This window comes from Gouania willdenowi, chromosome 1 (assembly GCF_900634775.1).
Source record: "Gouania willdenowi chromosome 1, fGouWil2.1, whole genome shotgun sequence".
Lineage (NCBI taxonomy): Eukaryota > Metazoa > Chordata > Actinopteri > Blenniiformes > Gobiesocidae > Gouania > Gouania willdenowi.
The window spans coordinates 25,694,014-25,717,518 of record NC_041044.1 but is presented as its reverse complement, the minus strand read 5'-3'; the positions used below and the strand labels follow the sequence as shown (position 1 = coordinate 25,717,518).

Genomic DNA, 23,505 nt, shown 5'->3' with positions numbered 1-23,505 from the left:
AGTGACAGTCTGATGGTCCTGGAATGTCCATGTGATAGAAGGTAGAAAGATAAATTTGCCAAGGTTGGACATACATGTGTTTACATGAGCTCCTACCTGATTTCTTTGATTTTCTTTTTTGTTATTGGTTTTCATAGTGCTTTTCACCACATTTTCTTTAATATACTTTAATTTATTACAGTGGACACCACAACAAGGATGTGTGTTGGACTCAGCTATTTTGATGTGTATTAAGCATTATTGTGAGCTCTTGATGTGCATCGGCGCAGCCACAGCTGACAGTCGGCTGCACTGTTTACATATTTACATCAAGCTGCGTGGCATGGTATACAGTAGGTGGACTGAGCAGAGGACATTGAAGCGATTAAGAGGAAGAAAATACACTAGATAAGTGATAAGAGATGAAGGAAATTTCACAGAAATTACAAAAAGATATTAACACTACCCACCCATACACACATTCCCTTTGGATGTGATGCACTGTCCAATTCCTTAAATCGATTGTGTGTTATTGTGCCATCTCAGCAACTACTGCAAGTGAGCCTTCTGGTAATAACTGGAAAGAAACAATCTTTGTGTGTTTACACTATTTGTCTAGTCAGTATGCATGCACAAGCATGTATGAATATAATTAACAGTATGTGTAGTAAAGCCATTATTGGACTTGAAAAGCTATTCATCTTTCACTTATCTTTTATTCTTGAGTCTATTAGGTCTCTCAACCCTTGGACATACTAACAATACTTTGCCCTCTGAAATAGGCTCCTAAAAATATATTTTATTCCAGTAACACCGGTTAAAACCCCCCAAAGGAATGGAACACATTGAAAGAGAGAAGGGAACATACAAAACTAATAGAAAAGGCTGAAACTAGCTTTCCCAATTGCACTATATTGCCTCTCCATACTACAAATTTATGACAGCCTTTCTAAAGCTATAGAAAAAAAAATGCTATAGCATCTATAATGTCCTGGTTAGCTTACTTTTTCACTGTAATAATTTCAGTTCTATTGGGATTTCAAGTGCTGTCACAATGACAGTTTGAGAGATTAGATTAAACCCTAGGTTAACAAAATAAATTATGTACTGAATTGTTTTGGAAAAAGCCTAAAATAAAAGGTTTACTGTAATCCTGAAAATAACCTTTGCAAAGACCCCGTCAATGTAACATATCCCCTTAAGTGTTTCTCTTGCCATTTCCTCTCTTGCTCTTTTATTACTGCTGATACCAGCACTTTCTCTGTAGTGGTGCTGAACTAACTTCCACCATTAGGCTTTCTGACTACAGTAGTCTTCTTTAATCATTTTTCTAATTTTGATACATAAAACTAACAAATAACGACAGAAACAACAGTCTAGACTTCCAACTAGAGCTCCATAAAGTGGGAGAATGTATCTGGTTTGGTGGTTTGTGTGCTAAGTATTTGCTTGCGATTATATCCAAAAGCTGCTTTGAATTTCTCAAAGCTAAAAAGGTTTAGGCAATTGTGATGGATTCTTTCAGTTCACTCATCAGAAAACTTTAAGTGAATAATTTCCTACTAAACAAGAAGATTGAACTATATCTAGATATAATTAAACTTCTTAAAAAATAAGGACTCCCTCACAGTCTCCCTAATCAAATGCACTAGAAGAAGATGTGAATACAGAAATAGTCATGGTGAAGAAACTGAGAATGCATATTAACTCAGCAAAAAAAAAAAAAAAAAAAAGAAAGAAAACTACACACATGTAGGAGAGCAATCCATTTTCAGTTTTACTCTGTTAATGATCAGAATGTTAGGAAGGGGGTGGGGGGGCTATGTATGAAAGCAGAAACAGAGCAATACCAATTAAGAATGACAGCCGCTGAGGAGCGAGACAAGGCATAAAAAGAAAGAAAAAATCTGATGTTAGATGAAGGTAAAAAGAAAGAATCCCCACTGGAAACACGGAGGAGGGAAAACAACACAGAACGAAAAGCAATTGAGGCTAGCAGACAGACAGGAGGATGAGGCAGGGTGGGGTAGGAGACTAAAATATCCACAAACCTTGATCACTACTGTCTAGAGATAGGGGGAGAAAAATGTGGGTTCAGAGAACGGGTGTTGAAAAATGGGATTAAAAGGTTTAGAGAAGTGAAGGGCTCAACTCTAAGAACCAAAGAAGACAAAAGAAGATGTGAAGAAAGAACTTTAAAAAAAACAAAGGAGCTGTGATAATAAATAAATAAATAAAAAAAACATGCAGCCTCATGTTTTTAAAGGCTGTCGGACTATAAGAACACTAAACATAGAAAGAGGAGGAAAAATTCCTCTCTCCGCAGAAAAAAAACCATGGACGGGCAGTGACCACAGCGTGTGGTAAATACACTCCATGCCATCATTACCATTGAGCCGGCTACCTGTTCCCTAAGCATTAGAGGAACCACAAGACTCTCCCGAGCCTTATTACATGGAACATTACAAGCAGCACTTACCAGGGGAATAATTCCTCAAAACACAATACTGCTCCAAAATACCTCGACTATTCTTCACAAGTGTGTCTGTGTGCATTTCTATCTACTCAACCCTAACAGCATGGAAGAAAACAAGCCTATAGATTCTACCATTGATAGGAACCCATAATATAGTACCGGTAGTTATTTCCTCTTTTCCCTTAGTAGGACAAGAACGGTCTCCGTGGCCACTTTGTCAGCATTCTGCGCCCATCTGCTTTGCAGGCAAGTGAAGATAGAGGCTATGATAACACATGCTTGATTGCTGCTAGACAGCACTTCGCCAACAACTGTGGCAGAGGATTTATGTTGCCTCAAGGCTGTGCAGACAAACAGGTGGTATGCTGTGGTAAAGATGCAGAATAAAGATGCAGAATAAAGTCAAACAATTACCGTAATATTGCAACTTGAGAAGTTTGCATCAAGAAAATTGTCTTCGTGTCTAGGCTACTGCTACTTTGAGTCAATGTAACATGAACAAGCAGACCTGCTCCCTGCTATCACTGCTGAAGCTTTGAGGATTCATTCAGAAACTATCAAACAAACTGAAAAGGTGTTTCTCTTTATTCTTGCTAATAAGGACTTAGGTTTTTCTATCTACAAATGCAGGTATCTGTTGTTTATACCCCAAAAATGATATCAATATTCGGGATGTACCCATACGGATACTGGTATCGGTGTGATACTGCACCAACATACTTGTACTCGTTGAAGTTCACTGATACCCATTGAATCCAATGGCTTTGAATAATTGTTTGTCATTTCTGTTGTGTTTTTTGGGATCGGCGGCAAGGGGAACCTATTTTCACAGAAAATATTGTCAGTCTTAAGAAGCTGCAGGTTCAGCAATGATGGCGCTGGAAAATATTGCTCCGCTTTTCAAATTGTGACTGCTTTTCAAACTTGAAACGCAAAGTTCAAAGCCAGCGTAACAAATATTTCTAATCTGAGGAAGCACCAAGTTAAGCACCAGATTAAGCACACGTTAACAACGCGTCATCTGCAGCCATTGTGATGACAGCAACAGCCACAATGACGATGCAAGTGATGCATCATCTTGGTCTGCTTTAGGTAAATAAGCCTTATGTTTAACATGACGTTAGCTTGGCATTTTAACTTGCATTAGTTATCATTATCAGCTCGGTTCTTTGTACTTTTTAATGTTAAATTGGACCCTTCAACAGTGACTCCCTTTACATAAGCCAAAAAGAGTATTTTCCCATCAGAGAGTAGATGATTGGTTTTAATTTTTGTGCATTATCATTCGTAGTTGTAGTTAGGGGTTTACATGTTGATGAAATTTATGAAACAAATGTGATGCTACAATACAAATCATTGCATATTGGTTCGATTTATTCGTCAAAGTTTATATATTGAGAAATAAATATGTTGAATTGAAAACCTTTGAGGTTATATATTTAACAATTATTACACACACACACCAAAATACCAAAAATTGGTACTGTTGAGTGCCAATACTGAGGTACTGGGTATCGGTGCTACATTAGTTCAAATGTAAAAGGTATCCATCCTTACTACCAAGGGTGGTTTCACACAGGTATAGTCCTGAACTCTGGCCGAATGGGCTGGAAATAGCTTGTAATTTTACAATATTAATAATATATAATAAATCTGCTACAAACAGCCTCTGATGCAGTTGCATGAACTAGTTGCTTGGGGGCGCTATTACTGGAATAGGGACTTCTCTCAACAGACAAACAAAATGAAAAGAAGAGACTTTCATCAAATGGTTAAAGAGTGTTCAGAAACCTCTGCCTTCTTTGCCTGTTCTTTAACAGCGTTCATGTTTTTGGTGGTTTTAATGTTTTGTATTGGGTCGTAGCCAGTATCCAGCCCACCCACAGTGCTGTGCATTCTACATCAGCTTTGATATTTCTTGTGTTTGGCCTGAGCCGAGAGTGTTTGTGTTCACAGCTCACGTGAAGACATCAATTGGTAGAGCTCCGAGTCCAGTAAAAAAACTGCTCTAGAATTTGCCTGCCTGGTCTGCTCTAGACTTAGTTAATATGCATGCTTACACCACCCAAATGAGGTGCACAAGCTGAGAAAATGAATCCCAGAACACTTTAACCACTCTAGGTTTCTTTGGTGTGAACATGCCCCTAAGCATAGAAAGCTATAGCCTCTCCTCAGTGTAGGGACAGAACAACACATGCAAGGGCTATTCACAGAGCCCCAGATGTCAGCTACAGGGCCAAAGTCCTATTACCTAATGAGTCAGGCAGTATAATATTGGTTAAAGCAAGGAAGAGAGGACATGGTGGGTTGAATTTCCTGAATATTTTCAATGAAACAAGCAAAAGGCCAACCCCTCTTTCCTCCACCCCCCAATTAAGTGACATTGAGGCAGGGACAGAGACTCTCACCAATACTCTGTGCATTCCCCTGGAGCCATGCCAACACAGGCAGCAGCTCGTGGGTTTCAGCTTGGCCTTCACCATTCCCTAATTCTAAATCACCCTTAGTGCCCCCCAACACCCCAGCCCTGCCCCCTCAATTGGCACACAACTTAAACAAGAGGGGGGGTGTTCTATTGGACTGTGCAGCCAAAGCCTTCACTGTGAATGTGAGACCAAAGACACCATCCAACCATGCCAAAATTGTTTTCTTCTTTGTGCCCAGTCATTACTAAAGCCAACAGTTTCAAGGCACGCATACAGTTTTTATTAAGCAAAAATGTTGAATACCAAAGACCCACATGAAAATCTTCCCAACGCCTCAATTGATGCCAGAATAAGAAAACAAAGCATGTAAATAAGGGGAAAAAAAGGAGTAATTGCTCCGGACATTAGCCTATTGAATTCAAAAGATTCTACTGTCCGCTCTCGCTTTCTAGAGCAGCACCCTGCTGTAGTGTTAAGTGTGTTATGTGTCCAAATTATGACAGTTGTTTAAAAAGCAAATTATGTACAGACTCAGAGAACACCAGGGTCCAGTCTGGGCTATTGCTGTTAATGACAAGGCAAGGAATAGACAGCTCAATCGAAACACATGTCAAAAAATAAATAAATAAAAAACAAGTGCTTACACCTATTTAAAGCCAAAAAAGGTACACAAATATCCACAACTGCATTAAAACAAATAAATCCAGCTCCATATGGAAACAACACAAAAAGGTGGTTTTCCTTTCAAAGAAATAATCAAGACAGGTATGTTAACTGCCATTATTTGTCAATGTGGTTTCATTACACTAAACTCTAACCTAGCTGAATCCAAAACCAGCATGACCGATCAAAAAATCCACCGACAGAAATCAACGGGTCTGAGCTCCAGTGAAACATTGAGGGATTTGTATGAAATTGAGGTTTTTGATATTTTAACAGCAATTTGAAGCAACTAAACATCAACACAGAAAATCAAAGCCTTTTGACTGACAAATTGTAGGTTTAAATAACTACAAGTCCTGTAACAGATGCCTATTTTCCTGCGTACTTTCCATTAAAACCATCAGCTGTGCTGTTGCTGATAATAGTCTGAAAGAACTACTTGTGCTTTTCGGGGGATTGAGCTCACTATAAAATAGAGTTTACAACTAGCAGAATACTTTCTTTTTTATCTAATTTATAATATTCCGAATACATTAAATAAAATAAAAACAGCACAGCCTGGCCCACAATGCAGACGTGCATCTTTAAAAAAGAAAAGGCGCACATATGGTGGAGAGGTCTGTTGACCCAGGGTCAAAGCCGAGTCCTGTGTTTGTGTCTGAGGCAGCTGGGTGTCTGGGCCAGTCAATAGTTAATTCAAGACCTGATTAACAACTGTATGGCATTAAACTTATGACAGGACGTTTGAATTAGACCTGAACGGACAAATAGTTCCAATGCCAAAACTAAACCAGGGCCAACACCAAATGTGCATTCAGAGACATAGCCTGAGCAAAATGCCCACAACTAGTACACAAACCAATGATCACGTGTGACTGCAGCTGCTTGGATGAATTTATCATTTCCTCACATCACTGGTGCGTGACAATGGAGATAAAACAGTGGTGACAGAGATGTTCGGGGAGGGCTGAAATTGAACAGGAAATTATGTACTTCAATTAAGACATGAGGAGGAGATATTAAAAGCTATGCTGCAGTGCCTGGGGATAGAATGTAGCGAGAGAGGACGCAATGGAAGACGACAGTTCAATCAGAATCCCGGACCAGCTCCACAAGCCGGGGGGAGGTGGAGGAAACGAGGAAAATGTATGTTTGATAATGTACTCTGAATCAGTGTGGTGGAATGTTCAATGCTGTGTAGTATTAACCACAGACTTAGGACCATTGAACACTATTTCCAAACAGGCCATTTACTTTATATATACATATAACAACTAACAAACAGGTGTGTGAAAAAATAATATATACAATGCAATTAGAACTTAAAATTCCAACTGCTGGGGCTGAAGTCAAAAATCAAACCATCAGTTCTGACCAGTTAAGGACGCATACCTTGTTTTGGCAGCCTTATCTACTGGTGTGTATGACAATGTAATTCATCCTGTGAAATGTTAAAGTGGTTTAAAAAAAAAAAAAAAAAAAAAAAAAAAAAAAAAAAAAAAATCATAAAAAGTTTTTAAGCTATTTACCACCATTAGCATGGCCAGACACACTGCCTTTTGGCAACTACAGAGGCAACGAAAAGGGGACACTCTGTTAAAGAAAAAACATCACAATACACTCATGTACAAAGTGTTCCCATACATACCAATCCTGAGGGATTGGTGATATAACACCAAAGTTACCACCGGCTTCAAAACTCCTCAAAATATAAGAATTAAACATGTCAATTCCTCAACTCAATCCAATACATATTAAACCTTCAATAATGGATTTTATTTTTTGGGTAGCAAATATGATGTACTGTTAGTGTTACATTGTTTGGGGGGGAAATATACATGTTTGTTTAACTCGAGTGATTTTACACAGCTGTAAAATCAAGTTTACGCTTAAAATTTCTCATGATCTTCATGCAATCAAGATGATTTTGGATAAACATTGTATCAAATATAAACAAAAATTACAATCACAAAATTTAACCAGGAACTCTTACCTTTTTTTCTCTCCCCCAAATCACAGCTTTGGCACCTTTCCGTTTTTCCAGAGTCGATGCATGGCAGAAAAGTATATGGACATAAGCATTCTCCGGTGTATTTTAATTTATTGAAGTTACCCGTAAAGAGAGATGAATTAAAATCAGGCTTGGAAATAAGCCGACTGACAGAATAACGAGGTAAACAACGGCTAGTCAGCCTGATATACGCACAGCAAGTACGGTAATTTATGCTTTTAAATCAATTGAGTCAAATAACGCAATAATACACACGCAGTACATTTAAATGTGCTTAAAAACGTTCGTTAAAATGTCACAATAATAAAACCAGGGGTGAGAAAAAGGACGAAGTACCACGAACAAAAAATAAAAATGTATTTTAAAAGTAGCTCATTGGCAAAAGGGTTTCTAGATTTCCGAAACCTGCTGAAAGTCGTCGAGGATTTGCAGGTCAGAGAAATCAAGCAGAAATCACCGTTGAGTTTTCATGAATGGAGACAGCCGACGTCCGTCTGCAAGCCAGTCAACTTGGTTTTCAAGTGCAAAAGAAATGTTAGGGTTTGTCCCGTTTGTTTGTAGGTTTAAGTCGCTGGTTGTACAACTAACGACGGGGCCAGCTACCGCGAAAGCAGAGAGAGCAACTACTCCGGAGAAATACATTCAGAGTTGGTCCAGACACTGGTGGTAGGCGTTCACCGAGCTCCCGTTGACAGCGGTCTCGCAGCCATTTTGTTCAAACTAACAACACTGCTGCAGTCCGCCTTTCCTCCGCCCGGGGAAGTGCAAACACCAGGAAGTCCCTCCCAATAATTTCATTAACAACCAATCAGGAGACACAATAGTAACTCCGCCCAGGTTTTCTGCCCGCCCCTCCCCTAGCTGTGTAAACTCAGCACCGACCACCGACGGCAGACAGACAGATGATAAAAGAGATGCCAGATGGAGGCTTCTTTCCACAGGGAAATACTCTTTGTGTAAAAATCCAAACAGGGGTGTCAGTCATTTCTGTTTAGAGTCCAGATACAATCGGACCAATAAATGAAAGCCTTATATATGGAGGTAGATATGTTTATGTATTATTCAATAATTGAAAAAAAACCTTTTTAATCATTTTTTAAAGTGTTTTTTTTTTATCTGCAGTCAAAAAAAAAAAAAAAAAAACGTTATATATATATATATATATATATAACATTTTTTTTTATTTTATTGAAGACATCTTGTATTTGGGTCATATTATGGATAGTACATTTCGCAACACTTTTGCGAGATTTTTCTTTATTTTCTTCCTTCAAATATTATGAATATTATTTTAACATGTTCCTTTAGGAAGTTTAGGGTCTCTCTACATTTTTTTTTAATTCTTTATTATTCAATCAAAAAAGAAAACACTTCAATCAAAGAAAAAAAGCGTTTGAATGCAAAAAAAATTGAGCCCCAAAAATATTCTTTGGTTGAAGTTTTTTATTTATTTATTATTATTATTATTTTTTTATTATTATTAAATAATGAAAACACAAATCTACCTCCATATACTTATACCTCTACTTCGAAAACATTAACAGGGCCCTTCATTTTAATTGAAATGTCAGCTATATAAAATACATTTTCATGATAAACAAGTTCAATAAAAGAGAAAATATGATGACAATATTAAATTATGTTTTTACATATTTAATTTATAGAAATTAAAATTGCACAAAAAAAAGCAAAAAAATGTCCTAGGTTTATATGTGTGTCCGAATACAATATATACCAATGTTTTGAAGCAATCAGATTTTATTTTATCCAATTACGAATCGTTCGGTGAATGTACTAATGAAGCTTGCAGTGTTCAGTACCTTTAATGAGGTTAAGAACCACTGCTATTATATTTTTAACAGTCTAACAACTAACTTACAGACATGTGGGTTTTCTCTAAGCCCTCTTGATTTTTTTCCATAGTCAAATATAATGTATGTTGGGTTATTTGATGACTTAAAGTTGACTATAGGAGGGAATCTGTCAAGACTTTTGTGGTTGTTTTTTTAATACCTGATGGTCAGGATATGAATTAAAAACCTTTCCACAACATTATGAACGTGGTCGCTCTTGTGCATCTTGGGTCATGTTTGCAGCCCTCTCAAAGACAGGAAATGTGGCTTTTTTCACATTTCGTGCATTCCTTTCTCATGAAAATGACTGTACAACGCTCCTACAAATGCACGTGTGCACACGCATGCCAGTGGGAAACCAGTCAGGACTGTGTTTCTCAAAGGAGAAGGTTGATTGGTGAGACTGCTCCAATGCATTGCCTGGAGAATCTGCTGAAAAAAAGGAGAGGCATGAGCCAAGTTTTTTTTTCTCGCCTTTTCTGAGGCAATATGCCCAGAACTATTATGACTCTGAGCTTGGAATGAATAGAGAAAGCAGATGTTCCCCAGTCAGGGTTAAGAGAGGTGAGAGCAGACGGGGAATGCCTTTGGTAGTGCCTTAAAGGAACCCTCTACTGTTTTTACAAATATGGCCCCAAATGTTCTAATTATTCTTATGAAATCTGTGCTGAAGTAAATTTCTTACATGGACCAATATTCCTTTTATTGCCTCTTAAAGATAAGCCTTATTTTCAGTTAGAAAGCCAGGGCGCCACCATCTTACATGGCCCCAAAGCATCATATTGATGTACTCATCAGGTAGTAATTAAGTAATTGTCTTTAAAAGGTCATCCTTTTTGCAGGTCATGTATAGGAATTGTATTGTGGAACCATTTACTCCCACAGTTAGTTTGAATATCATTTCAGAAATTCATCATATCACAAGAAGCCTACTTACCTAACGTGGAAGTCAAAGTCAACATACAACAACAAAGGAGGCAATTGGTATTTTTGAACTGCCAATTCACATGTTATTGTTATCAGTGTTTTATCAGATTTGGAGAGATACACATGTGTAAGCATGCATTCATCACATGCTTTATTAACACCGCTGCTTTGTAGCACATGGATGCTATCCTTTCAGGTGTTTCAAGATGTTTCTTCCTTAACATTGCCCGTTTTCCTAATTGCTTTCACATTTAAGCAAACCGCTGATTGAAGCCAGACAATGCAAAAGGTCTACCTGACATTCTGATAAGAAACAACCCAGACATAAGCTTGTGGACTGCAGCAGAGGCAATCACTCACTTCCTCCCCACTTAGACTTTTGTTCCATCTTTGTGTTTTTATTCTAACACAACCGTCTACCTTCTGTTTCTTTTTATTCCAGTCCAATCATGAGCTATGTTTTGCATAAAGTTTTAATTTCATGCTTGCCGTTAGACTTGGCCACACTCAAATATACATTTGCATGAATTTAAACAAGAATGCAAATGCATTCAACAATTCAGAAACCTTCAGACTCACATGATTGCTAAATGCATACAGCACAAATGTCATTTACACTTACAGGTATATGTTACATAGGAAGTTAGGAACATACTCCAGTGTTCTGTGGTAATGGAGCATGCATGACACTAGGCCTGGGCCGATAATCGATAAATCAATTAACCGGACAGTAAATAAAATGAACGCGTTAAGTTTGCCGGCCTCCGTATATATAATGCCATATTCATGTGTATTTGGCGGCGCGCCTGTCGGCTGCCAAGGCTAATGTTAGCAATGGATATTAAACAGCAGATAACTCAGTCAGTTCTAATAATTTCTCAGTGAACCTGCAGTGGGGCGCACGGTGGCTTAGTGGTTAGCACGTCCTCCTCACAGCAAGAAGGTCCTGGGTTCAAGCCCTGGGGTGGACACTTGGGTCCTTTCTGTGTGGAGTTTGCATGTTCTTCCCGTGCTGCGTGGGTTTCCTCCGGGTACTCCGGCTTCCTCCCACAATCCAAAAACATGACTGTAAGGTTAATTGGAGTCTCTAAATTGCCCATAGGAGTGAATGAGGGAGTGAATGGTTGTCTGTGTCTGTGTTGCCCTGTGATGGACTGTCCAGGGTGTACCCCCGCCCAGCGCCCTATGAGAGCCGGAGATTGGCACCGGCAGACCCCCGCGACCCTGTTAAAAGGGAATAAGTGGGTATGAAAATGGGTGGATGGAACCTGCAGTGTAATTACTCTAAAATAGTATTCCACCGCCAGGTAATCTTAGATTTAGGTAAATCAAACAGTTATAGTCCGGTAGTTGAGGCAACTCTGGACCTACTACGTAGCATTGGATTGCTACACTGACTACACCCAGCGGCCTGTGAAGCAGGGGGGATGCCGAGCGGGGGCCCCGCTGCGGGGCTAGCAACCAAGCTAAGTCTAAGTATTTTGTTTTCCTCATCTTTTGCCTCCAAACAGGCTGAATAATAAGGGGGTTCACCCTCAGCACCTGCATGTTTGTTCCATAGCGGAATGAATGGAGTAAACTAGAAACTATTTGGTCCATTCTGTATGGTTTAAGACTGAATGAAAACGGAACAGAATGAAACAGGGGGAGGCGGGGCCACCAGCATGATTGTTTACAAAGGTTCTAACTGGATTGTTACCTGTTAAGGAATCTACAACTAAATATGAAACATTGTGCTTCAATGTTTCATATTTATTGCAAGTGCAATTTTGTTTTTTGAGAGAGACTTGATAAACCATTTTATGTATTGCTTTGGTTGTGTGTGGTTTTGCATTTGAGGTGTTTTTTTTCTTAACAGACAAACTATTTTTTTTGTTTTATTTATTTGTTTTTGTTTGTGATATTTATCAAAGTGTCCATTTTATTTTAATTGTTTGTTTTATTTGTTTAAAATATTTAAAAGTTCTTGACATTCCAATTACAATGGTAAAAAATACTAATGAGAAATGCAAGTTGATTACATTTGAAAGGTTGTACTTGTATTTTTATATGTTATCAATACATTAGTGGTTAATTTGGTCTAAAAAAATCGACAATAATATCGTTTATTGGCAATAATTTGTGGGACAATATGTCGTCCAGCAAAATCTGTTATCGGCCCAGGCCTACATGACACACACGCACACGCACACACACACAGAGTTTTTTCCCCCAAAGTTATTTTTAGCGTTTACACATTTTGACAATCATCCCATACCACTTGCCTTTGTTTTTGTACATCAAATAAACAGAAACTTATATAAATGAATAAATCAAAAATATGCCATGTACAATAAAACAAAAAAAACATCTAAATGTCCAAGAAAATGTTTTTCAAACAGAGGAACCTGGTTTAAAATACCACTTTGCTACTCACATCATCCTTATAGAAACGGTTTACAATGAATCCATGACAAAATTCCAAACCCCTTGTGAGCAAAGTGGACAAATCCCAGTTTTCATTTTTTCTATATAACAGATACCTAACCATAACAATAACACTAACATTAACCCTAAACCTAATCCTAAAACTAATCCTTACACGTATCCTATTTGTTTGTTAAAAAATGTCTCAGTATTTTATATTTATTTACAATGTTTTTGTCCCTCTTTTAATTAAGGAATGTGATTTTCTCTGTTGACATTTTGTCATGTCACCATTTATTATATGCTCTGTAACACAGAGTGGTGCTTAAGAAGAGCTGTTTCAAAGCAGCGTTTGAGGATTCATTATAAATGCACTCTGTCACCACTTTAATGCACGTGAATAATCCCCCCCCCCCCCCCCCCCCCCCCAAGTAGCATTTCTAAAGGTATGACTTGGCATAACCAAAAGGTCTGTGATGATTTCAGTCTTAAGAGAAGAGGAAATCATCTCCAGATTGCACATAAGATATAGTATTGCTTCACAGACTCCCACAAAGGCAAACAAATATCAACCACTAATAAGGGGGGCTGCACTGATGCCTTTATTATAATTTGTTCTCGCTCTTATTAGCCAGATACAGAGTGAAAAACCCTAGTTGAGGTACTCATTGCTCATCATAAAGGTCTGCAGTATCAAAATGAAAGATGAGAAGGAGGGGAAGCCATGGCAAGCTAAAGAAGGGGGTTATTTTCATTACAGTAATTTAAAAGTGAATTCCACTCAAGATACCAGACGCTTTAAATTATTAGAGAAATACATTTACACACTCAGACTATATGGGTGACTCAAAATGGATAGCAAACAATGCTTCTAAACATATTCATACATTAACTGGGATGACGTTAATAATAAAATACCAGTCATACACTCTCAGACAATTGGAGTTCAGAAGCAGACGCCAAATGCCTCTAATCCTCCATATGTCGGTATTTGTGAAAGATGTAATTTGATTCTTTTGGAAGCACAATAGCAAAGAGACCAGTCGCGGCTGCTGCTGAAACGTTAGACACAGTGAGTGCGTGTCCACGTTGAACAGCACATCTCTCATTTGTGTGTGTCCATACGTGTGCAGTGAGGATGGAGGCAGGCGGAGCAGAGTGGAAAGTATTGCAGTGCAGTAGGACAGCCTTTCTGAGCTGTGGTAATTTCCCCTGAGACAAGCAAGCAGGTAAAGGCCAGCGAAAGATGGAGGGAGGGGGATAGATGAAGGCTGGATAGAAGGAAGAGGAGGAGAGGGAGAGCATCAGCAAGCGAGTATGTCAGGGAATAATGAGGAATGATACACCGGTGGCAGAAAAATAGGCCGGCAGATTTGCCCAATCAAATGTGTACAGATTGCATTGCCAGCATTTCAAGGTTGAATCCAGAGGCTCTATTGTTCACACATTAATGTTTTGAATTTCATTTCAAATGCCTTATCTTGTTAATGGGCATTTCTGAACTGACTCATTGTTTTTCTAATGAATTCATCTATTAATTACAAGTGCGCTTTTTTCTGATGACCTTGCTTTTTTTGTGAGAGATACTGTGCTGAAGACCTTGCTATTAGCATACATTTAGCCCCTACTTATTTGATCACCCCCAACAGCTAATATATCAAATTATCCCCCGCTCTAAAAACTGCATTAGCCTCATAGAAGGTTTGTGTACTGGATTTTTGCACCATCACATATTAGCCCCCCTCCTATTTCCTCTCGCAAACTCATTACTAGCATATAAGACCTGCGTGGATTTTATGGTGTTTTGGGAACTGACTAGTTAATCAGATTTATTATGCACTTAAGCTTAATTGATTGCCTTGATGGATTTAAATGAATAATTAAGTTCTAACAAGCTTAGTTTCTGCTTCATCATTTTGAAATAACAATGACCTGCAAAATGGAATGGTGCTACTGGTGTCAGAAATGTCCAACACTTGTAAGCTTTTGGACTCTTCTGTGACATTAACACTTCACATGAAATGTTGCACTCTCCCAAAGCCGTGATACAAAACACTTAATTTATACTTAATTTAAATATTTAAGAGTAATACAAACCTAAACAGTATTTGATGTTAATGATGTCACGCTCTACTGGTTTCAAAGCCCTTCACTTTAATGTTTGATGTTTCTTCTTGAAATGAAGTTGTATGGGCTGCTATATATAGGCATCAATGGGACGGACACGGTCTCACGCGTAAGGCAACACGAACAAAGACAACATATCCCGACCTTCAGATGATCTTCATCAAATCAATACTTTCATCAGCACAGACAAGCGGTCAAAGATGAACCCTGGCGTTCCCCAACTCACTCCCACACACACACACAGGCCAGTGCTCCATTGTGTTGGGAAAGATGAACAACTCATATCCGAGCTAATGAAGTCTAGCTGTAGTGACACTAAATATAACTACAAGGACAGCAAGGGTAACTGTAATAATACCCGTCTTCACTTATAATATCAAACAAGAAATGAGTCAATCTTCAAACAAAATCACAACAATACTGACTGTTGTTGAAATGATATCTTCTGTTTTTACATAGGCATCTGACATTTAGGAAAAGGTCAATATAAAGGTCATGCAAAAAATCTGCACTCCTATTATTTTACATTGTATAACCAAAATTGTAAAAACACACATATGCACAACACACATGCAGACACACTCACTAATGCATGCCTGTGTGTGCATTCACGTACATATCCGTATCCAACCCTCCACTAGCCATTTATGCAAAGTATATGCACCAACGCAAAACACAACACAACACAAATTGATATCAATATATGAGTAGCCCGAAGGCAGGAAACATAATTCAACATCCAACGTAAATGTCGGTGGCATATCCACAGGCAAGGGTTGATATTTAGAAGTCTATTAGCACAGGGTGGAAATGGGTTAATTTACTGTGTGAGACTCAAGCTCCAGTGAGAGTTTAAGTTGTACATGAAAAAAAGGAGTGAGGTAGAGATGGGAAAAAACAGGGTGAAAAAAGACAAAGATGTTGGTATATGAAGAAATGAACAAGAAAAAGAGGAAAGCTACGTACATGAGGTTTTACAAATCTTTATTTTTCAGTCAACTGTGTGTATTTAATTCATTTCAACTTGAACCCTCACAGTAATCTCAATATAAATATGTGGCAGCAAAAACTGGTGATAAAGCACAGCTAATAGATTCTTTGTGCGTATTAAGTCTAAAAATATGTCCAGAAAACCCGAAACAGGCAAAAAAAAAATTTGTGCGTCCGTCTCAAAGGTTAAATATTACTAGCCATAACACATCAAAGTAAGAGCATGAGATGCCACAGTAAGGGACATGATGCACATTGCATTCGAAGGCGCTATTTATAATGCAACACCATGAGGCAGTGTGTAAACATCACCCACACAAAAAAGGACATGATATATATTCATTTAGAAATGCTATTTTCAAACCAAGTTAAGGCAGCCTCCCATGAGGCAGGGCAGGTGAAGCTGGAGACCAGGAGTCCGGCGGCCTCCCATGAGGCGGAGCCGGCGAGGCAGACGGGAAGACCTCCGGCGGGCCGGGCTCAGACGGGACAGGCGGGAAGACCTCCGGCGGGCCGGGCTCAGACGGGACAGGCGGGAAGACCTCCGGCGGGCCGGGCGAAGAGGGCCCAGGAAAGCTGGGAGTTGACGGCCTGGTGCGGGGAGCCGGCGGCGACGGCCTGGTGCGGGGAGCCGGGGCCGGCGGCTGGGCAGGCGGCGGCCGGGTGCGTGGGGACTCTGGATAGCTAGCCTGACAGCTAGGGGACTCTGGATAGCTAGCCTGACAGCTAGGGGACTCTGGAGAGCTAGCCTGGGAGCTAGGAGACACAGGAACGCTAGCCTGGGAGCCACGAGACACAGGAACGCTAGCCTGGGAGGTAGGAGACACAGGAACGCTAACCTGGGAGCTTGGAGACACAGGAACGCTAACCTGGGAGCTTGGAGACACAGGAACGCTAACCTGGGAGCTTAGAGACTGGCGGGGCTGACCCTTCCTTTTCGACCGACCTCTACCTTGTTATAGGCTCTGGGGTCCTCCAAAAGCCAGTCGAGTTCCCAAGTAAGGATCCCCAACAGGATTGTCCTCCAATCCATACAAAAGCGCCTCCTTGGCCTCCAGAAGGTAGCTCTGCCAGTAGGCAGTCCTTTCTGCCCGGTCCATCTCAGCTAAATCCTTCTCCGCTGGGTCCACTTGTGGCGGGATCATTCTGTTAGGGTTCGCTGTTTGTGTGGACCCAAATGCAGGGAAAGAAGGAGGCAGGATCATAGCATATCGTTCCTGGAACCACTCCATGTTTTTATTCCAAAATCCAAAATCAAAACTTAAATCCAAAACAGGGGAGTAGGAACAGGGCGCAAGACCAGACACGCGGAAGGCGACAACGAACCTGACATCACACAATGATCCCGCAGTCATACTGTGTCCAAGGACTCAGCTAAATAGTGGAGGAGGCCTATTTGGGAATGGGCCACACCTGGGTGAAAACACGAGGGAGCTACAAACAGGAATCCCTGAAACACAGACAAGAGTTAACACAAACCAAATAAACAAAGACAGAACAAAAAGAGGACCCAAGGGTTAAAATAAACAGAACCTAACAGCGAGTGTCCGAAAATCTCCCAAATGTTGGCATGAAATGTGTTTACGTGAGTTTTATGGATCAAATGACCAAATGTTGATATTGTACTTGGTCACATGCTTTCAGAACTTTCAAAGGTGGCAAATCAACAGAGATATTTAGCCTCAGTGTGCTTTAAAATTAATGTTTTGCAACACCAAATTACTCCAAAATAACGGATGCAGACACTTTGGGTATGTGGAAGCCGTTGACAAAGTTTCAGGTCGAACAGACATAGATGTTTGCAGTATATAGTAGACAGCTTATACTCATTGAGTTTGTAGTGCATAGTACGGAGTATGCCATTTCAAGCACAGCCTATGTGAATGTGATGTTTGGTGCCCTGTCCAGGGTGTGATGTGATCACTGTGACCTTGGAAAATAAGGGTGTCAAACTAATTTTAGTTCAGCTGCCAAATACGGAGCAGTTTGATTTCAAGTAGGTCACAGAATTTAGGCAATAAAACAAGTATTTTCAATTATTGTGCCCTAGTTTGCACTTCTACGTATACATAAAATACTAATTATGTAAGAAACCAACAATTTCCAAGAAATTAGTGATAGATATTAATCCCAACAGGATCTTCACTTTAAATTTCCTAGATTTTGTGACCAAATTCTATTCAAGTAAGGCAAATATTATGTCATAATTTGAGGAGAATTGAAAGATTTTGTAAACAGTTTGAGTTTTTTTACTGTAATTATGCAAATATAAGCACTGGGAAAAAGGCGAGGCAGCCCTTGCAAATATTTTTAAGTTTAATTTACACAAAGATTCATGTTTTCTCTGTCCTTTTTCCTTCCTCCTGCGGGCAGAATTGGTTGCTCCAAAGGGCCGGATTTGGCCCCTGGGCCACGAGTTTGACACAAACTGTAGAATATAAAGTGGGTACAGAATGTAAATCAATGAATTTAGTGAGTTTATGATGAACAATTATGGGACGTGGCCCAATTTGTCACAGAATATGGATTTAATTTAGCAGGAGGTAAAGCAAGAATAATTTCTTAAAATTGGACTTTAAAAAAAAAAAAAAACACTTTCTTTTGCACTTTTGGTACACCTATTTCTCCAGACATGATCGTTCTTTTAAACTTCTGTTATTGTCAAACTGGTATCATTGCCTGTTGCACTAAAATGATCATCTAAAGGAGACAGTGGTAGAATGACAGTCAGGTGAGTGAGTCCTGCTGTGCACCATCAATTTGTCTCACACTCTGTTCCCTCATCCTCTCACTGTCTTTAGCTTCATTTTCGTCTCTGTCTGTCCATGTTCCTTTTTCCAGTCAGACACACACACTCACCCTCACCCCTGAGCATCATGAATCTTTCATGCAAGAAGCTGTATAATCCCTGAGGCATGCTCTCTGAGACCTGCTCACACCCGCCTCCATCACCTTGAGAGAGTGAAAGCCATCACTATGAGAGCGCGAGAGGAAGAGTGAGAGCAGGAAAGAAAGAGAGAGAGAGAAGGTGAACGCACAGGGAGCTAAAAAAGATAGGAGAGAGTGGGGTGGTTGTTGTGAATGTAAAGGATAAGTGTGAGAGTGATGGGATTAGTGCTGCAAAAAAGACAAATTGAAGGTGTTAAGCAGGACCTTCCTTTTTGACCACTGCGGGAAAGATAAAAGAGGAGCTGCAAGAGATGACAATAGGCAGGATTGTTCATTTTCCTGTTGGCTGCTGAGAGTCAAAAGCATCTCATTATTAGTCCTTGTCTGAAGGAAGCACACAGTAGCACTGAAAAAGGAGGAAGACAGATCTTTGGTATGTCTGTTAAACTGCTTTCATTGTGGAGGCACACACCAATTTAAAATCAGCTGCACGCTCATCTCTTTGGTTCATTCAGAGGGTCGACATAGAGGAACACACTACAAAGGCAAAAAATGGCTTCTTTGTGAGATGTTAGCCTTAGCAAGGATGCGGCAGGTATAATATGATTGCATCTATCAACGAATCCATATCTAGGACCTTTCTTTGGACACATAGGCATTATAAATCCCAACAAAACACAACTCTGTGGTGTAATGGGGACATTTATGCCTCAGAACATAGAACTTGCAGATTTAAGCTGATTTCAAGTACACAGTTCAAGAACCAATGTTAACTTTTTATTGTAGGGCCTAATTTTGCACTGGAATTGAAAGAACGTGTGATGGTGTTAGCTCTGAGATATACTGGCATCCTGTATGTCTCAAAATCACTAGGGATAGGCTCTAGCAGATTTGCGTCAGCCTATAAAGGATAAACGGAAACGGAAGAAGAATAAATGAACAAACCCCAAGAGACACATTAACCCGTACACTTAGAATTTCATTAACCTGTCAGACCAAATATTGATCAGTCAGGATTTGTTAGAGAGACCAAGTACCAGGAAATTAATGGGAATAGCAGCACCAGATGACAAACCAGATCTGGCTTTGTATATACAATCTCACTGTCATGGAGCAAATACACCAATGACTCATAGGGAGCTGGTTTTTTGCAAAAACACAAAGCGGTTTGATTTGATTACATTTGATTGAAATATATCAATATTTTCTTTGTTATGTTTCCAATGTCTTTATTTGTGACGCACCTTTTAGAATCTGTCTATACGACCTAAATAGAAGGATGACAGATCAAATGAAATCACTTTTGGACCATTTATTATTCATTAACTTTTTATTGAGACAGGGCTGTACTTTGCTCAAAATCTCTCACATTTTCAGTTTTTTTACCTTAATGATTGGATCAGGTTTGATTTCTTTTCAAATCTTGTTGTCTAGTTAATAGTATTTCTATATATCCCCATGACATTATCCTCTATATCACAGAATGTTGCACACAATTCTGTTTCAGTAAAGTGTTAAAGGGCATGTTTTTACAAAGACCATCATTTCATCATTCTTGTGAAACTCATTTTTTCCTCTTGCCTTAGCTGTTCAACCTACTGAGAAATATCATCACACTCTCTTTTCAAAAGCAAAACAAATGCTACTTGAAATGTCACGTAACAATAAAAAGGAAATAGCTGTCTATGAATGTAAATGATAAGTGGGAAAGAAATGCTTTGTTATACTTGATGTCTTAAAATGAAATACTCAGATTCATGCATGCAGCATTATTGGTAAAAGTAATGATGTGCATCTCTTAAAGTTTTTTTCGATTTTCGCTTTTTCATCCAAAGTCAAACACAGTAGACTTCATAAATGCCATCCCCTCACAGAAGACTGGACATCACAGTTGTAGCTGTTTTATTTTGGTGTGTTTTGTTTATCAAATTACGTGTAAGGACAGCGACACAGCATTAGAGAAACCTATCTCAGTACTAGCCCCGCCCCCCCACACACACACTGAAACACAAACACGCACACACTTCTGATTTATTCACACTGATTAGCAGGGATCTAGGGCATGGTAATATAGTGTGTGCATGGGCGCATGTGTTTGCAGCCACGTGCATCACAATATATGTCAAACAATATACAGATACACGTGAGGAGTAAATATGCAAGTTTGCATGCACACTGCAACCAGTACAAAAGCTGCAAAACACAAGATCTCCATCATGCAAAACAAACTAAATACTTTTTGTGAAATATACTATTATTGTATATATGGGTTTGTTTCAAAATGACGAAAGGGTCTTATAATAGCTACTATCATGCCAGAACACCTGAGCCTACCTTACAGCCTCATGTGTCATGTTGTCCATAGAGGATCAATGTGCAGCTATATTTCATTATGCACTCTACCTATACGCGCCTCTTACATTTTTAGTCAATAAAACTTCTCTAAACCAGGGGCAGGATGCATGAGGCATATCCATAAAGAAGAAGAATCTCAATAGATTCAAGTAGAAGTGTATAATAGTATTTACAACAATGACACATTTCATTGTCCACTTCAGCATGACATTCTCAAAGCCTGTGAGTACACGTGATTCATTTGTGCAAGCTTCGTCTCACTCCTTTCTTTGGTGGAGGTATAGGGGTGGAGGGGCACATGTGGGCAGTAGGTTGAGACATGAGAGGCGAGAGGGGGCTTTGGTGGGGCAGGGCCAATTTCACGCCTCCACTCCTCTGCCTCTTCCAGCTGCACAGTGCATGCTCTCTCCCCTCTGTGCCTCCTCCTCCAACTATACACTCCCTACGTCCACAGACACACACACATACACACTTTCTCAACTGACTGCATCCCCCGTCACCGCCTCTCTCCTCCTTCCCTCCGTCCTTGCCCCTCCTCGTCTCGATCCATAGCTTGGTGTGTGACAGCTCGGCAGCTTCAAGATCCATCTTCAAATAACAACCCAGTAAATGTAATAAACAACACCACAGCTTTTTATTTGGAATGAATTGTAAACAGGAGTGAGAAAGGAACAAAACAGAAATTCAGTATAAATTGTGATACACAGAGAACGTCCCTGTCCGCATTTAATCCTTCAGACCTCAGTTTTATGACGGATGTCTGGACGTGCTCACCTTATGTCTGGCAGCACAAAAAAAAAAAAGCAAGTGCAAAAGCAAACAAAAGGCTCGGCTTCATTTCCATTCTTACAGGTACCATTTGTTGATAGCTTGTGTGACACTATTTTAATGACCACACTGCTGATTGAAGCAAGATTCCTAATTAAGCATTAATTACACAACAGTAGAAGAGACAATTAGGTGGTAGCGATGCAATGCTGACACACTCCCACCTGGGCTAATGTCAACACAGCATTATTACCATCCCCGCCTGCTGGGGTTATGGCTATCTAAACAGTCATAACCGTAATATACAATAAGCAATATGTTTCTCTCCTCAATCTCAGTCTCTCTGATAGCCTCTGTTTGTTTTTTGTGTGTGTGTTTTTTCTTCTTCTTACTGTTAAATTCAAACAGTGAGTTTCATCCTGGGTGTTAATTGGTGAAAGCAGCAGGGTTTGCACCGGCAGGCTGGGATTCTCTTTGTAGTAGCACAGTGTTTAAAGTCCTGCTGCAGATACGATAGCTTTGTTCATGCCATAATTGAGACCGAGGGTAAACCCTGCTGCAGTTTACAAATGTACGCATGTAGCGTATAGTAAAAAAACAACAACACAAACACCTACTGTAGTGGGAAACATGCGGACATTTGGTCTGTGTATTATGGAGCGCACAGGTTGAGAAACACAGTGAGAGGAGAAATGATGATCACGAGAAGAAGAAAAGAAAAAAGTTGATTCAGATGTTTTCTTGTGCCCAGGATTTGACAGCAAGGATTTTCGAAAGCCAGAAATTCAAGAAGAATTAAAGGATATCTGATCGTAAATGTGACATCTGACATAATCACTGACATAATGGTCACGTTTACTTGGGAGCTTTAATTCCTCTTTAAAGCAGAATCAAAGTTAATTCTTCTTTAACCTGACCTTGCAAGCAGTTCATTCCTAACGCTAAATTAATTCCGAATTAAACTTAAATCTGTATTAAGTGGCTGATTTATTCCAATTTTAATTCCAAATTAGATAATTCCTCTTTCTTGTAAAGACTTAACTTGGTAAACATGCAGACTTTCACACGGACCTCGGTAAATGGAACAGGCTTCACCGAACGGCTGCCACTAGGACCTGGAGGCGGAGTAAATGCGTCCCGGTACTGCATTCACAGGCTGTAATATCACCAGTTTATCATTTTACCGGTTGTTAGAGCTACTATCTTTACCAGGGAGATGATTTATTCCTGGTGACCCTTCCGCTCCACAGTCCAAACTGAAACCGTTTGTTATTGTCGAGCTGCTGCTTCAAAACTACAATCAAAATAAAAGTGAAAACAGTTCTCATGTGGTCTTCTGTGTTATAACCGATAATAAAATTAAAATAAATGTGTGTTTCTCCCGATAGACGTGATACAAAATGTCCTCCCCCTGTTCAATCAGAGCCTTCCCAACCCCCAGACCTAAAGTGGAATTATCTAAAGCCGAATAAACCAGTTTTCCATGTAAACCTCAGTTCGGGACTTACTATTTCCATGTAAACACAAAGCAGAACCCTGCTAATAACTATTTAAAAAAATTTAAAAAAAACATCATGTAACCATGGCCATTGATGTGCTTTGTTAACCTATAAGATGTTTTTAATTTTTTCTTAT

The 23,505-nt window shown here is 39.5% G+C and overlaps 1 protein-coding gene across 1 annotated transcript in view; it reads right to left on the bottom strand.

Annotated features, from left to right (window-relative positions):
* tnrc6c2 (trinucleotide repeat containing adaptor 6C2) overlaps window positions 1-8,297 on the bottom strand; it is a 45,416-nt gene extending 37,119 nt beyond the window's left edge. The window contains 1 exon segment of the mRNA XM_028456758.1: window positions 7,538-8,297. The gene's annotated coding sequence lies outside the window, so the exon portion shown is untranslated.
* Between the last annotated feature and the right edge of the window lie 15,208 nt (window positions 8,298-23,505).